At 45.3% G+C, this 18,457-nt stretch overlaps 1 protein-coding gene across 1 annotated transcript in view; it reads right to left on the reverse strand.

The window, feature by feature from the left end:
- TCERG1 (transcription elongation regulator 1) overlaps window positions 1–18,457 on the reverse strand; it is an 800,085-nt gene that overhangs the window by 430,881 nt on the left and 350,747 nt on the right. The window lies entirely within an intron of this gene.

Raw genomic sequence — 18,457 nt, forward strand, 5'->3', positions numbered from 1 at the left:
CCTGGAAAGGACACGCACGGATTCCAAAGGCCGCCTGAGAAACTCTTTTCGGCCAGAAATGGTGAAAGCGTCTGTATCTCCCGTCAAAGTGAAATAAACACGAGTGCTAAAAGTCTCAGCTTTTTCCGTCTAAACAACATGTCCTCCTGAATAATATGATTTCTGTGCTGTTTCTTAGGCAGGCTAAAAGAAACATATTTCAATAAAAGCTGCCACATAATCTGAGCCCCGGCACCTATCCCGCCACAAATTAAGCTTCATAAAAGCAGATGCAACCCACACTGTAAAAGCGGCACTAGCTCAGCCAACAAAAAACAAGTCTACTCCAGCTTCACCAAAGGGGAATTGTCTACATGACAAAGTTGAGAAACGTTTACATTATTCCCTGTATTTTGCCCCTGTGCACTTACCTATCCTTGCACGTTCTTCTTGTTTACAAATACAAGCACATTTGTTTGCTGTAATGCTTTCTCTTGGGGTGCTGGGATGTAGTTGAACGTGGAAAACATACAAATAAAATACCTTTTATCCGAATCATAAAACGCGACTTTCTTCATTTATCACCCTTCTCCCCCAGTCAGATGCAATAGCTCAAGCTCGGGCAAATGCAAAACCTGTTGCATTCGCGAGACTTAAAGCTATTGTTTTTTTAAAACATAAAAGCAGGGGGCGTGACCATATCTAAAGCGATCCGCCCGTGTTGTAAATATAAAAAAACGGGTGACATGCTAACACAAAGCGGTGCGCCTGTGCACAATAATTCAAAAATAATGCTTAAAGTGGGCTCGAATAAGTGATTGATTGTGGAAATGAAAATGGAAAACCTGGGGAGAAGTGATAATGATTGATAGTGAACTTGAAAACCTTTGTGAGATGTGGTGATGACTGATTGTGAACTGGAAAGCTTGGCGAGTTGGGATGATGAGTGATAATGAGGACACGGGAGGGTGGTGGAGGCAAAGAGGGAGCGTCATTAAGGAGCGATCTGTAGAGAGAGAAGGAGAGGAGAGAACAGGATAGCAGGGGGGAGAGGGGGGGCGGATACAATGGCACCAGTGAGGAAGAGGAGGCGGGCAGGGGAAGAGGGTAATCAGAGAGGCATGCAGGTAATTAAAGAGGCAGGTCGTAATAAGAGGCTAGAAAAGGAAATAGGCTGACTAAGCATCAGCGGGTAGAAAGTAACTACTGAGTTGGAAGGAAAAGGCAAAGTGGCAAAAGGACGCGAGAGGCAGGAAAGATTTACAAAAAAAAAGGAAACTGGGCACAGTGCTAGCTAGGCAGCGTGGAGCAGGAGCAAATTAATGAAAATAAAACCCATGATAGCGGGCATCGCGGTAGGCAGCGTGATGCCCGAGCACAATCATTTAAAAAAAAAAAAAGACATGAAACCAGGCGCCATGCTAGGGAGCGGGGCGCCCTAGCACATTCATTGAAAGAATACCATAAAACCGTGCACCGTGCTAGGGGAGAAGCTTTTGACGCATTATTTAAGATCCATAACTGGATTTAGTGAGGTGATGGTGAAAAGGAAAACAGTGGTGAAACCTGGGGATTTACAGCCTTTAAAGGCAGCAATGCACTTAATATGCACAGCTGTGTCTAAAACTCACGCTGCGCTGCGGGAGCCAAAGGGCTCTGCTGAGCGTGAAAAGTATTGAGGACACAGTATTATTTAAGATGGTTTCGAGCTCAAAGGATGCGGCAAGAGTTAAACAAGCAGCTGGATACTGAGACCGAAAAAAATAACAAGGAAGAGGGAAAGAAAGGATGGAGGCTGACGGGCCAAAAGAAGGAAAGGAAAGAACGAAGGAAGAAAGGGAGCAGGGTGAACAGGGCACGCTGAAAGGCGAGGGAGGAGAAATGCGAGAAACGTGTGAAGCAGGGGCGGGGGTAGCGGATACCTTTGAAGTGAAGCTAAGCTTCACTTCAAAGGCTTGTTGGCACAGCGCACGCTGGGGGATGACTGTGGGAGGGGGGCTGGTGTCTGTGCACGCGCTTTTTATGGGAATGCGCATGCGTATTGAGCAAGCTTTCACGGGCACTGCAAGAAATCGCCTGGGAATCGCCTGATCTCGGTAAGCTCTGGTTAAGTCCCTATATATCGAGCTCCCGCTCAATGCGCATGCGCATTGAGATAGGTCGCTCGACCTAAAAATGAGGAATATAAGTGGCATTACGCTGTTGAGTCCACTTCAGGTGAATATTTCTAAAACGTCTAACAGGTGTTATGACGATTTACCCCGCATTTGTGTTCCTAAATTGTTTTTAAACAATTACTTTAAATTTAGCAATAAAAAGTGCACTAACTTGTGCCAAGTTCACTTTTGCATATTAAATTCAGATCTTATGGCTATTCAAACTTTTTTTTTTTTAACACATGCAAAATACAAGAACGTTTTTCACTCAATGTAAATTTAACTGCGGGTCTGACTCCTATTTTAAAAACATTTATTTGTAGTGTTTGTTTTGCTTGGAGCGACCAGTTTAAAACATCTACAGATCTACACGGGCTAGCAGAAATGAGTCCGTTCATTTGTAAGACGTCTAAAAGAAGCTATTTGAGGGCGGAATCGTTGGGACATCTGAGTCTTATTAGTAGATTTGGAAAACAGAGTGAGGATGGACGACATTTATGAAGTTTAGTTTTACACAAATGACGAGAAATTGCAGCTTTTTATTCTCGCACTAAGGCTTCATTAGTCACTGCTGGCAAACCTGCAACCGGGGTCAAATGTTTTCAGGCTGTGCAGCAGCCCAGGTATGGTTGTCATCCACCGGGGTCAAAGGTCGACCTCATTTGTGCGTCCAAATGAAAACTCGCAGTGTCTCTAACACGCTGTATGTCTGTCCGAGACTCCCAAAACTTTAAAACACATCGGAGGCCACGTGAGAATAGCCAAGTGGGAATAATCCTCTGCAGAGCTTTCCAAAGAATGCGGCGCAGACGTCATGATGAACGAAAATGTACGTACATCTTATCAAACATGTACGTCTGTCTTAAAGATTTAAGACAGACGTTCATGCTTGATTAGAGAGTACAGTCACGCGACACACCCACACATGTCAGGCGACACAGTGCTGTGTCGCGACACATACTTTGGAAAGCTCTGGATTACTTTATGGATTATTTTTCTAACCACAGGACTGGATCCTAGATTCAGTCCCTGGACATAAGCTGTAACAGTTAAGTAAAAGCGTTTTGGTTACAGTTGTGATTTTTAAAGAATATAATTGCATTTTCAAAGTTGACACTTCAGTGAAAACCAAGCAATATTATCCTTTGGGAGGAAATTCAAGTTACTGGTAAGTACACTTATAAGGATTAGTTACTTACCTGTAATCCTAGTTTTCTTCCAGGGGTATCCTCATCAAAGTCATAAGCATTAGAATATTCCCGCCCAAGCGCGGGACCCGGGAAGCACTATATTATATGTGCCCCACATATATATACTCATATATATATATACATATATATTGCAATGAATGACGGACCTTGCAGTCCGGAAATGTTTTCAACTGAACTGAAGGATGACATTCAAACACTGACGAAATATCTTGCATTGTTGCCATAAAAATAGTTAAGAAAGGTTGCCAAATATCCAGAGGTTTGTGACATTTACAACGTGAAAAGTGAACTTAGTCAAACAATCTGCTTTGAACTTGAACTGCAAGTACCTCTTCGCTCTTTGACAAATGAAATGTATTTAAGCCTTGCTCACCTGCTCTCCCAGGATGCATATGATTAAGACCTGTTGAGGTCGAAACCGGTAATGCTGTTTCCTGCTGAATAAAAGCGGTTCCATCGATATCCGTCTGGTGGGCTTGATTTCTGCGCTGTAAATGCCGTGAACTAATCTTGCTACACATATATATATATATATATATATATATATATATATATATATATATATATATATATATATATATATATATATATATATATATATATATATATATATATATATATATATATTGGGGGCAACCTTGTGTGTTTTGTATTTGAGCGGCGTGTCCGGCCGCGAGAGAAGCTCACCACTGGAGAGTGGGCCTGGGAGATCGCCACAACTTGATCTCCGTTTACCAGGGGCAGTGTCCAAGGCATTTGCTATAAAGCGGAACAGACACATTGGCGCAGTATTGGGATTCTACCCACTTGGGGATTATGAGAAACTTAAACTTTGCCATAGATGAACTCACTGGAGTTGTTTAATTATCACGCACTACAAGATCCAGATGGCCTAGCGAATGGCCACGCCCACATGGGTGCGGACTTATCTACAAAAAGTGCGTGAGTACAATCATCTTTTCTCAGCAAGCTACCACGGAAGAAGGGGATCCTATTCCCCGAAACGCGTCTGGTTTCAAGCTTTGCATATTTTGACTGAACTCGAGCCTGTGCCATACTGTCTGCGTGCAAAGCTCATTGCTAAATAAATGGATGATAGCACTGCCGGCTGGCTTCTCTCTTTGGGGGCAACCTTGTGTGTTTTGTATTTGAGCGGCGTGTCCGGCCGCGAGAGAAGCTCACCACTGGAGAGTGGGCCTGGGAGATCGCCACAACGTGATCTCCGTTTACCAGGGGCAGTGTCCAAGGCATTTGCTATAAAGCGGAACAGACACATTGGCGCAGTATTGGGATTCTACCCACTTGGGGATTATAAGAAACTTAAACTTTGCCATAGATGAACTCACTGGAGTTGTTTAATTATCACGCACTACAAGATCCAGATGGCCTAGCGAATGGCCACGCCCACATGGGTGCGGACTAATCTACAAAAAGTGCGTGAGTACAATCATCTTTTCTCAGCAAGCTACCACGGAAGAAGGGGATTCTATTCCCCGAAACGCGTCTGGTTTCAAGCTTTGCATATTTTGACTGAACTCGAGCCTGTGCCATACTGTCTGCGTGCAAAGCTCATTGCTAAATAAATGGATGATAGCACTGCCGGCTGGCTTCTCTCTTTGGGGGCAACCTTGTGTGTTTTATATATATATATATATATATATATATATATATATATATATATATATATATAAACATGCAATTGCAGCCAAATACACAATAGAGCTGGATTATGCTGTAAAGAATTTCCACGATACATGAAACATATGCATTAGAAACATGAAAAACAACACTAAAGATTGTTTTGAAACTGTTTTAATGCTGAAAAAGCAGTACACATTCTTATATCCTGAAAGCATAGAAAGCTCCCAGGCTGCATTGCAAACACAGTCTGAAAAGACTGAAAAGCTAACCTGTAGCTGCATGCTACAAAAAACTGACACTGTGCCTTTAAGGCACTCATGACCCCCAGTATCCCATCATGCCTCAGGGGTGACAGTTGGGTCAGTTGTTATTTTCGGAGACTGAAAAACCATGGAAACAAATAGGTTAACAATATCTCCAAATTAATAAAGATCCTTTGCCCGGGGAGGCGGGAGGGTTGCTTATGACTTTGATGAGGATACCCCTGGAAGAGAACTAGGATTACAGGTAAGTAACCAATCCTTCTCTTCCAGGGGATCCTCATCAATAGTCATAAGCATTAGAATAGAATAGCGAGCCTCACCTCATCTCCCTGCGGGCAAAGGAATAACAATACAGTAATAACATTACTAAGCCCAGAAAAAAACTAGGCTTGTACAGGCCGCAGGCTACCCAAATAGATTCCTCAAAGAGGCTTGTCCTACTTGAGTATCAGTCCTGGAATCAGATTCAAGACAGTAATGCCTTGTAAAGGTATGAACTGATCTCCAGGTTGCAGCCTTGCAAATCTCGGACATAGGGACATCATGCAGGAAAGCTACTGTGGCTGCTTTCCCCCTAGGAGTGTGCTTTAGGTGACAAAGGTAAGGGCTTGCCTGCAAGCTGATAAGCCAATTTAATACAGGAGACGATCCATCTGGAGATGGATCTCTTGGCAGCTGGAAAGCCCGTTCTCAGTGGACCATAGTTGATAAACAATTGGTCCGTCTTCCTACTCTCTTTGGTCTTTTCCAAATAAAATTTAAGGACTCTTTTGAGATCTAAAGAGTGCAGAGACCGCTCAGCCGGGGTAATAGGGTTTGGAAAAAAAGAAGGAAGAGAAATGGACTGATTTATATGAAAATCAGAGACAACCTTAGGTAAAAATGATGGATGTGCCCTTAAGACTACTCTGTTGTGATGGAAAACAGTGTAGGGTTCTCTTGTACACAGCGCTTGTATCTCACTGACTCTGCGCGCTGATGTAATTGCAACTAGAAAAGCGGCCTTCCACGATAGGTGTTGCAAAGAAGCTCTGTGGATGGGTTCAAAGGGGGGGCCCATCCACTTAGACAACACTAGGTTTAATTCCCACGGAGGAGAAGGGTTTCTAACAGGGGGGTACACTTTCTTCAACCCCTGTAAAAAGTCCTTGACCACCTCCATCAGGAAGAAGGAGGGCTGAGTAGGAGACTTCCTATAAGCCGTAATGGCCGAGAGGTGCACCCTGATCGAAGCATATTTAACCCCAGATCTTGCTAGGTACAGCAGGTAAGGCAGAATTACATCCTCCTGTGCTGATAAGGGATCAAAGTGACGTTCTCTGCACCAAAGAAAAAACCTCTTCCACTTAAACGCATAAGACGTTCTTGTGGAGGGTCGTTTTGCTTCCTTTAAAATGTGCATACAATCAGGTGGCAAATTTAAATGTCCGTATTGTAGGACCTCAGGAGCCATGCTGTTAAGTGCAGTGAGGGAAGGTTGGGATGAAGAATCTTTCCCCCCCCATCTTGGACAGCAGGTCCGGCCTGCAGGGCAGTCTCCTGGGTGGGAGCACCGACAATTGTAGAAGGTACGGGTACCACCACTGCCGAGGCCAGTCCGGGGCTACCAGGATCATGGTCATGCTGGATCTGATGAGTTTGGAAACCACCTTCGGAATCAGGGGCAGAGGAGGAAATGCGTAAGCAAATGTCCCTGACCAGTCCATCAAAAGGGCATTCCCCCTTGTCCCTGGACGGTGGAATCTGGACGCTAAGGCGTGGCATTTTGAGTTTTCGTCGTCCGTGAACAGATCTATTTCTGGACGACCCCAGCGATGGAATAGGTCTGCCACCACCTCGTCGTGCAGCACCCAGTCTGGCTGATCTTCGAAGTGCCTGCTGAGTGCGTCGGCCTTGATATTTAGCTCTCCTGGGAGATGCACTGCTACCACTGTGAAGTTCCTGGCGAGCAGCCAGTGCCATATGGCTTGTGCCTCCAGAGAGAGAGAGGACGCGACTGAGTTCCGCCCTGCTTGTTCAGGTAGAAAATGGTCGTCGTGTTGTCCGTTTGAATCAGAACTGAGTGTGATTCGAGTGCAGGAAGGAAGGACTTCAGAGCCAGATGTACTGCTCGAAGCTCCAGCATGTTGATATGGTAGGTCTGTTCTTTTCCTGACCACTTTCCTTGAATCTGCAGACACCCCATGTGTGCTCCCCAGCCTTGGAGAGACGAGTCTGTGACTATAGACTGTGTCGGGACAGGTTGGTGAAAAGGCACTCCCACCAGAAGGTTGCGAGGGTGAGTCCACCATTTGATGGAGGTCTTCGTCACCTGGGAAAGATAGATCCGGTCTTCCCAGAGCCCTGTCGACTGATCCCATTGATCCTCCAGAGCCTGCTGCAAAGGTCGCATCCTCAGCCTGGCGTGAGGAATCAGGAAGATGCAGGACACCATGGAACCCAGCAGAGACGCCACTTGACGCGCTGTTGGATTCTGGGACTGTAGTAGAACTCTGCATTTATGCTGTATAGAAAATAGTCTCTCCTCCGAAGGATACGCTTTTCCCAGTTTTGTATCCAGAACGGAGCCCAGGTAGTGTATGGATCGGGTTGGTAGTTCTACTGACTTCATGTTGACGTGGAGGCCGAGCTTGTGCAATTGTAGCAGGCAAAGGTGGAAGTCGTTCTCTACCTGCTGAGGAGATTGGCCTTTTAGGAGCCAGTCGTCCAGGTAGGGGTAGACGAAAAGTCCTTTTTTGTGCAGGAAGGCTGCCACCACTGCCATGCATTTGGTGAAGACTCTCTGCGCTGACTTTAGCCCGAAAGGCAGGACACTGTACTGGTAGTGTTTGTTGCCTATCAGAAACCTTAAGAACTTCTGATGTCGCATGGCAATTGGAATGTGGAAGTAGGCATCTTGCAAGTCCATCGAACACATCCAATCTCCTACTTGCAGATGTGAACATATTTGGTGAAGAGCAAGCATGCGGAACTTCTCCTTGACAGAACACGAAGATCCAGGATGGGCCGGAACTTGCTTTCCTGATCCTTTTTGGGGACAAGAAAATATCTGGAGTAGACTCCTTTTCCCCTTTGAGAGGGAGGCACTTCTTCTATAGCTCGTTTTTGGAGAAGAGCCTTCACCTCTTTTCGGAGCAGATCGAGTTGGTGCGGATGAGATTTCTTTGGAGGAATGTCCTGTTGAGGCGCACGGAAACGAAGAACATATCCATTGCGCAGTGTATTCAGCACCCACCGATCGTTTGTGATGCTGTCCCACTCTGCCAGAGGTTTTGAAACACTTCCTCCCACTAGAGTGGACAACGGCGCTAGAGGAAGCCAGTGCTCATTGTTTTCCTCCTCTAGTCGAAGTAGAGGACTGCTGGTGACCTCCTCTACCTCGGTTGGCTTTCCCACCCCGAAACTGGGTCTTGCCCCGGGATTTGTTCTGTGACCACTGAGGGGTTTGAACCCTCTGTTGAGCCCCTCTGCCTCTGTTGGTCTTGAAACGGCGTTTGAACTCTTTCTTTTTTTCTAGGCCAAATGCCTTGACGGTGTCGAGCTCGGCTTTCATCAGACTCATTTCATCATCCGTGTGCTGGCCAAAGAGAGATGTGCCGGTAAACGGGAGGTTCAGAATGCGTTGTTGCGCATCGGGCTTGAGGCCTGTCAGGCGCAGCCACGAAGAACGTCTGGCACATACCCGATGGGCATATGTATGTCCTGCCAGTATTGCTCCATCTGCAGCAGTGCTAATTATCTGATTAGCCACAAGACTTCCGTCAGGGTCTCCTCGAAGTCTTGCTGGTCCTCCTTAGGTACTTTTGATTTAAAACGCTCCATTGAGTCCCCATAAGGCTCTATCGTACCTGTCCAAAAGCGCAGCCGCGCTAGAAACCTTCAGCGTCGAAGCGGCAGAACTGCAGACCTTGCGGCCCCACGAGTCTTGCAACTTGCTGTCCTTATCAGGAGGAGTTGAGGAGGAGGGAGAGACTGAGTGGGTCTTTCGTGCCGCCGGCACAACTACTGAGTCGGCGGGAGGGTCCGTTTTCACAAAGGTCGGATCAGAGCCTTACACTTCTTCTGGATGCGAGCCGGCACCGCTCTTACTGATGCTGGAGCCAAGAACCCATCATTGACAGGATCCATGATCCCTGGGACCAACGGTAACACTGGACGAGAACCCGACTTTTGGTGAAGGGTCTCAAAGATCACTGTCGTGGAGACCTGTGGCACAGACATCTCGATGTTTAATTTCAATGCACCCCTCTGTAGGACATCATGGTAGGTGTTGGTATCGTCCACCGGGGAAACCCTAGAGACAGGGCTATCCACCAAGGTAGGAGAGTAATCCCGCATGGAAGAGCGGGTAGAAGAGGTAGAAGAAGTAGCTGGTGTTCAAGCTCTTCTTTCTCGGGATCTTCTGGCTGGTACCTCCGGTCTAGGGGAACGGTTGCGTCTCCTCTCGCGAGACCTTCCTGAACACTCTTCTCGTGCAGGGGAACGAGATGCAGCTTGTCTCACAGGCGATCTTTCTCTGCGCCTGGGAGGGCTGTGTCTATCTACTTCGTCGACCAGTCTTTGCAGTGGAGATCTGTCCACTGGGCTGACATTCCTGCAGCCGTCTTGTGGCCCCCGAGTCTCGCCAATTGTGCAGAGGCCTATTCCATCTGGGAGACAACTGCACACCCTCAGTGGGAGGTTTGCGGGCAGGACTTCTAGATCGGAGGACAGGACTTCTGGATCTTGCCTGGGATCTGGAAGAGCCCGAAGAATGACGGGAGGCTGATTCAGTCACAAGGATCACTGAACCCTCCCTGGATCTCGTAGCCGAGCGTTCAGCTCGTTCACAGTGTTTCGACGTCGATCTGGACCGTTCATGGTGCCTCGACGTCGAATGCTCCGAAGGAGCCTGCCTTGACTGTGCGATGATGATCTTTCGACGTCGACCGGCGCTGCCCCGCCGTCGACGATGTCGTTTCCTTTGACGCCGACTCTCTCTGTGGCGCCGGTGGATCAGACAATCTCGGCGTCGTATGCCTCGGCGGCGAACGGCGAGAGGGATGACGGTCTCTCGAGGTCGATCAGCTTAGTGCGGCCAACGACGGAGCCTCTCTTGACCTCGAATGTCTATGTGACGACGGCGGAGGGGTATTGGTCGCCCTCGACGCCGAACGTAGACGCGACGAAGATCTCCTCCTCGACACCGATCGACGCCTAGTTGTCGACGGCGGAGGACTTGGAGCTCTCGACGTCGGTCGCTTAGCCTGCGACGACGGAGGTGAGCCAGCTCTCGACGCCGAACGTCGTGACGACGACGACGGCTCCTTATCCCTCGACGCTGAATGTCGCCTGGTTGACGTCAGCGGAGGAGACACCTCGACGCCGATCGTCGCCTGGTTGTTGACGGTGGAGGGGTCTTATCTCTCGACACCGATCCTCGCCGAGTTGACTATGGCGGAGGGTCTGGACATCTCGACGACGACATACCTGATCTTCTTGACGGCAAGCCCACCGTCGACGGTGAAATTCGTCGTTTTTTTTTTTAAGTATGACCCACCGGTTGCTCCTTTCTCAGCGCCGAGCCGACGCTGAAGATGCAGGACGAGAAGACTCGCCCTTTGAAGGTTCTCTGGACCTCTTGGAGCTCTTCTTGGCTGGGGACCTCCCTCTAGAAGACCTATGGGCTAGGCCATAGACACGAATTCTCTCTCTGTCTTTTAAAGTTCTTGATAACAGAGACTCACAGTGAGGGCAGGTCCTTGGGTCATGGTCTTCAGGTAAGCACAGGATGCATACCTTATTTGCCTTCTTCTTGCCACAAGAAGGGCATTTGTCAAAAAGGGAAGGCATTTTCAAAAGAAAAAGCCTACCAACAAGAGAAAACCTACTTGACCAGATGAACAACGTCGAAGTAAGGTAAAAAAAAGTAGAAATCTGAGAGAATTTTCTGTCAGAAAACAGAAAAAGAGTGGAGCTGTGAAACCAGGACGCTTCCTGAAGGAGACGGAAAGAACAACTGACCCAACTGTCCCCCCTGAGGCATGATGGGATACTGGGGGGCATGAGTGCCTTAAAGGCACGGTGTCAGTTTTTTGTAGCATGCAGCTACAGGTTTGAATTGATTGGATTTATCCCTTTGTAAAGCGGGCGAATGCCCGGAGGCTTCTTGGCGCTATGACAGACTGCAAACTTCTGAGACGGGCAACCTAGATAACCGCAGTGAATAGCCAAGTTTTGACTGCTTTTCTAAAGGACCCCAGAGATGGGCTATTTTTTATTTTATAGATAGAGGCAGCCGGTTCCAGGCCCGTGCTGTGTGCACCAAGAAACTTCTTCCGCCCCAACTGGCCCGTCTAAATTTCAGGACTCTGATTATTTTCAGTTGGCTGGATCTAAGTAGTCTGGCCAGTTTCAAGTGGGTCTTCAGGAATGGTGAGCCTGATCCCTGAAGCGCCTTATAGGCCAGGCACAACGATTTGAACTCATTGAACTCGGTTAGCTTTTCAGTCTTTTCAGACTGTGTGTTTGCAATGCAGCCTGGGAGCTTTCTATGCTTTCAAGATATAATACGAATTTCTACTGCTTTTTCAGCATTAAAACAGTTTTAAAACAATCTTTAGTGTTGTTTTTCATGTTTCTAATGCATATGTTACATGTATGGTAAAAATTCTTTACAGCATAATCCAGCTCTATTGTGTATTTGGCTGCAATTGTGTATATATATATATATATATATATATATATATAAATAAAAATTATTTCACGGCATTTACAGCGCAGAAATCAAGCCCACCAGACGGATATCGATGGAACCGCTTTTATTCAGCAGGAAACAGCATTACCGGTTTCGACCTCAACAGGTCTTAATCATATGCATCCTGGGAGAGCAGGTGAGCAAGGCTTAAATACATTTCATTTGTCAAAGAGCGAAGAGGTACTTGCAGTTCGAGTTCAAAGCAGATTGTTTGACTAAGTTCACTTTTCACGTTGCAAATGTCACAACCCTCTGGATATTTGGCAACCTTTCTTAACCATTTTTATGGCAACAACGCAAGATATTTTGTCAGTGTTTGAATGTCATCCTTCGGTTCAGGTGAAAACATTTCCGGACTGCAAGGTCCGTCATTCATTGCAATATATATGTGTATATATATATATATATATATATATATATGAGTATATATATGTGGGGCACATATAATATAGTGTTTCCGGGGTCCCGCGCATGGGCGGGAATATCCTAATGCTTATGACTTTGATGAGGATACCCCTTGGTAGAGAACTAGGATTACAGGTAAGTAACTAATCCTTATAAGTGTACTTACCAGTAACTTGAATTTCCTCCCAAAGGATAATATTGCTTGGTTTTCACTGAAGTGTCAACTTTGAAAATGCAATTATATTCTTTAAAAATCACAACTGTAACCATGTGATCGAGGCTACTGTGACGTAGCTCTTCCAGGGGATCCTCATTAATAGTCATAAGCATTAGAATATTCCCGCCCATGCGCGGGACCCCTGAAACACTATTATATGTGCCCCACACATATATATATATATATATATATATATATATATATATATATATATATATATATATATTATATATATATATATATATGATGAGGATCCCCTGGAAGAGCTACGTCACAGTAGCCTTGATCACATGGTTACAGTTGTGATTTTTAAAGAATATAATTGCATTTTCAAAGTTGACACTTCAGTGAAAACCAAGCAATATTATCCTTTGGGAGGAAATTCAAGTTACTGGTAAGTACACTTATAAGGATTAGTTACTTACCTGTAATCCTAGTTCTCTTCCAGGGATATCCTCATCAAAGTCATAAGCATTAGAATATTATATATACATATATATACATATATACATATATATACATATATACATTACCTACTGGCGATAGCCAGTAGGTATATATAGTTAGGATTCTTTTCCATAGGGAAATCGCAACATTCTATTGGGAATAACTTTGGCGCCGGTTGAGGAATCTTCCTGAAATTTTCCTTAACTTTGCCTCGCGGCGCTCCGGTCCTTCCCTGAAAGTTTGGGGGGGGATTCGTCAAGCGGGGGCCGAGATAAAAGGGGGGTCCCAAAACGTGTTTTCCCCATGTTAATTTCCATAGGGCGGTTGGACTCACTTTTAGCCCGAACGGCTGAATGGTTTTCCACCAAACTTAGCAAAATTGTAGGGACTGGTAGCCCGATGTGCCTTTGCTATGTCTCAAGATATGTGCTCCAGTGGTTTTTACGAAAATTAACTTTGAAAAAATATATATTGGGCTACATTGGGCTATATATATGTTAGAGCCTAAATGTAGCCCAATGTAGCCCAATGTAGCCCAAAGATGGCCACCAGAGACAAAAAAAAACAAATGTAGCCCAAATATCAGCCAGATGTTGCCCAACTATAGCCCAATGACAGAATGTCCCAGAGTGTTCTAAAGAACAACTAGAGCGCTAACAGTCTTACTTATGACAAAAGTATGGCACACCTGAAGTCATCTTGATTGGAATAAAGTGTTAACACTTAAAACATTTAATTTGCAAAGGAACAAAATGAGGGGGTTCATTTTGCCATAGAAATTATGATTAGTGCTGAAGAAAGAAAAATTAGGGGCACATTTTGAGTGACTTCTCAAATCCTCTTATATTTCATTAAAAAAATTGATATGCAGTCTCCCAAGATGGCCACCAGAGACAAAAGAGCCTGTGCTTAAAAACTCTGTTAGCAAAGCAGGCATTTGAGATTTAAAAAACGTTTTAATATATAAAAACGTTATCCGCTAATAGAATTAGCATTTAAAAAACCTTGCGAATTCGCTGAAAAAACCATAGGTTTCAGGCCTTATATAGTTCGGAATTAGCATTTAAAAAACCTTTGAAATTCACTGAAAAAACCATAGGTTTCAGGCCTTATATAGTTAGGAATTAGCATTTAAAAAACCTTGCAAATTCACTGAAAAAACCATAGGTTTCAGGCCTTATAGTTAGGAATTAGCATTTAAAAAACCTTGCAAATTCACTGAAAAAACCATAGGTTTCAGGCCTTATAGTTAGGAATTAGCATTTAAAAAACCTTTGAAATTCACTGAAAAAAACATAGGTTTCAGGAGTTATATAGTTAGAAATTAGCTTTTAAAAAACCTTTGAAATTCACTCAAAAAACTATAAGTTTTAGTGGTGTTATAGTTAGCTGGACATTTTACTCATACAAAACCATTGAAATTGCTCCTATATAGTTAGTTGTACTAACTATATTTCGCGCACCCGCAATCCACTGCTGATGATGTCACATATTAGATCATTCATGACATGGTCAGTGACATCACTGATGACATCTCAAATGACATCACTGATGACATCACTGATGACTTCATCCACGTGACAATCACATACACCTTTTCATACACTATTACAATTTTTCATCACTCTTTGTAAAATACAGAGTATCATATTTAAATCCATTGTCACAGCAATACAAGTATCTAAAAATCCACTCAGTGATTCATAGATGTATACACACATCTAATCACTTACCTATGGATTCACTCATACATGTTGTCAATGAATAGAACACTATCAAAAATACTTCTACATCTATATCGACATTAAACAGCACGCATCCTACTCACATATGAAGTCATCCTACTCACTTATGCAAACAATGGATCATACTTACATATTTACTTAGCAAAACACTTCTACAAACACCACATCTTCTATTCATTTAGATAGTAAGTCATACTTAGTGAATTATAAAATCATTATTACAAGTATACAGTTATACATACAGTCACTCACACAATCATTGTGTCTTATGTATAATTATTTATATACAACAACCGACACATACACAGCCTTTTATTTTTCTAGTTTGTTGGACCTGTACCATTGAGAAATATATTTGCTCATCACCACACCCATAAAGATATTCACTCACCCAAACAACTGTTAGAACATGTAGTTTTAACTTCATAGATCTACTGAATCAACTATTCACACATCTTTGGACAGTCACACACCCCCCACCGAACCACACACACTTTCACACTCCCATACAAATACTCAGTTAACTAATCAATAACTAATATAGACTTTAACATAGCTAGTAACCAACTGTAGAATCAGTTTACACAACAACTGACAAAGTGATACAGATATTCACACAGTTTAGTCACTATCCACTATATTTAGTGAGACATTATAAATTGGTCAAGTAAACAGTCAATTACACTGCTACTAAATCCTCCATCCAAATATTTATTTATATATATCCACTTATTCTTCAATGCAAATTGCTATATATATAATGCATATTTAAATAACGAAGCAAACCACATTCACTGGATGATGTCATCAGTGATGTCATTTGAGATGTCATTTGAGATGTCATCAGTGATGTCACTGACCATGTCATGAATGATCTAATATGTGACATCAGCAGTGGATTGCGGTTGCGCGAAATATAGTTAGTACAACTAACTATATAGGAGCAATTTCAATGGTTTTGTATGAGTAAAATGTCCAGCTAACTATAACACCACTAAAACTTAGTGTTTTGAGTGAATATGTATATATATATATATTCATTAGAATATTCCCGCCCATGCGCGGGACCCCGGAAACACTATATTATATGTGCCCCACACACATATACATATATATATATATACATATATATATATATATATGTATATGTGTGTGGGGCACATATAATATAGTGTTTCCGGGGTCCCGCGCATGGGCGGGAATATTCTAATGCTTAGGACTATCGATGAGGATCCCCTGGAAGAGAATTACTTTTACGGTTCAGTGCTGGGCTAAAAAGTGCAGAACTGGCTTCTCTCCTGATCACAGGGGAGTAATTCGGAATTCGTTATTTGGTTGATTTTAAATGCATATTTTAAAGTTTCAAAACTCCACACTTAAAAGAATTTCCAAGTGAAACCAGTCGACGTCATCTTATAGAAGGAAAATGAGTTAACGGCTTTTAGGTGAGTACTAAACTGGTAGAGTTAAGGTTCTGGGCATAGACTCAGGGGTCTCCCAGGGCCAGAAAGGTACAGTTGTTGCACCCTCAGCGGCACAGGGGCAGCCGGGTGCAGAGAGAGTAGGCCCAATGCAATCCTATGGAGGATAGGGAGCCTTTGGTTGGTGGCTGCAAGCAAGCAGGCCACCCGGTTGTGGGAGCTGAGCTCCTGGTCACTTACTTAGGGCAAGTGGGGAAGTAAAGTAGTGTAGTAGTTGCACTTCGAGCGGCACTCGGGCGGCTGGGTGCAGGGTGCTTTTGAGCCGTCGGGCAATCAATGTTATCCAATGGGAAAGTTAAAAAGTGAACAAAGGCTGCAGGCTCGGGGACGGAGATTTTTCAGGTGCGACCACCACTTCGAGAGGTTAGTTGGGATCTTGGAGAAGAGGCAGGTAGCCCAAAGGAAGGCACAAGGGGCAGTGGGACACCGAGTGCAGGGGTGTCTTTTGGCATCGGGAAATCTTACCCTCAGCTGGTCGCGGTTGGAGGGGTCCCTGGTTCTGAGGCTGCAGGCGCTGTCTAGGTCGCCAAGGAGGGTCTTTGGGCACTGGACTCCAGGTCCTAGTCTGCGGGGGACGTCCTGGTGGTCTTGGTTCACTCGGGCACAGGCCGGGCTTGGCGGGTGCAGAGTGTGTTGGATTCACGGTTCCTGACTGGCACCAGGGGTATTGCTGATTGAGCAGAACCACTGCTCGTAGGAGTCCCAGTCTTTTTAGAGGTTCAAGGCAGGCAGGTCCTCCGGGGTTTTCAAGGTTGCTGTCCGCAGGAGATGCCGGAGTTTTGCAGGAGCAGTTTCAAGGATCGACAGGCCTGTAGAGTTCTGGGGCCAAGTCAGTTGGTATCGTCCTCTTGTTAGCAGCTGCATGGCAGGTCTTCTGGTTTCCTTGTTCTTCTTCTTGCAATTGGGATCTAAGGAAGGAAGGTTCAGGGTGCCCCTAAATTTAGGGGCGTTTCTGGTAGGGCAGGGACCAATGGGTCCCTGTCCTGGGGTGAGTACACCCCCTAGCCTGCTCCTCTCCTGTGGGAGGGGGGCAGGAGCCTAGCCTCAAGATGGCCGAATCCCAGAGTCGTGCTTCACTTCGCCTCTCCCACTTGAGGGGTGGAGTTGGCATAGGCTGGCACGCCCCTATTCCTCACTTAGGGTTTTCCGCCATTCTTCCCGCCAGAGTGGGGGTCAGAACCGGTGGGGGCCAGTTGCTGAGTACAGCAAGTGGTCTGGAGGAGCTCACAAAGGCAGCATGCCTTTGAAGCTTCCCCTGCCCATCCTGGGGGAGGTGGCTTGGCACCTCGTCCCAGGATGTGCAGGCTCTCGACCCAGGGGTCCAGAAACATGTCTGGTGGTGGCAGCCTCGGTAGCCATGAAGTCAGGGTACTGGCAGTTGGTTAGGTTTCAGGGGGCATCTCTAAGATGCCCTCTGTCGTGCATTTTACATTAAATCCCACACTGGCATCAGTGCTGGTTTAATGTGCTGAGAAGTTTGATGAACAATAGTTACTTACCTGTAATCTGTGGTTCTCCAGTATTGGTGCCTTTCATAGATTCACCTGCCTGAATCATTCCCCGTTGTCGGAGTGGGAGAAAGACGTAATGGAGACAAGGGTTCAAGCGCGGAACCACGTCTCTTTAACAAAGGAGGTTTTGTCGTAGATGGCATAGATGATAAAGCTGTAAAAGGTAACCAGACTTGTAGTTCAGTACAAGATGACAATTTTTGCGTTGACGGGAAAGTCAATCACTGACGGTGATAATGCCGACGAGGAAGTGTCCGTCGACGAAATTGCCTTTGACGACGAGGAGGGCTTCGTCGCCTATGTGGTCTTAGTCGCCGATTTGGTCATCGTCGACGATTTAGTTCTCGACAACGACGAGGAAGTAGTAGACGATGATAAAGTGGCAGTCATCGAGGCCGCCGTCGACAAGATCTTCTTAGTCTTGGCCGTCGACGGTGCGCCGACGACAGGTATAGTCTCTTTCGTCGACAAGACTGGTTTCACAGAGACGCCGACGGGGATGACACCAATGACAATCATCTGAGGCTTAGGTGAGGAAAACGTTACCGTCGATATAGAAGTTGCGTCGACGGGCATCTTCGACAAGGAAGGGGGCGTCGACTACGTCGACGGGGTCTTCTTCTGAGGGAGAATCTTCTCAGAAGTTGGCTTAGGAGGTAAACTTT

This window comes from Lissotriton helveticus, chromosome 7, assembly GCF_964261635.1.
Source record: "Lissotriton helveticus chromosome 7, aLisHel1.1, whole genome shotgun sequence".
In the NCBI taxonomy this organism is placed as follows: domain Eukaryota; kingdom Metazoa; phylum Chordata; class Amphibia; order Caudata; family Salamandridae; genus Lissotriton; species Lissotriton helveticus.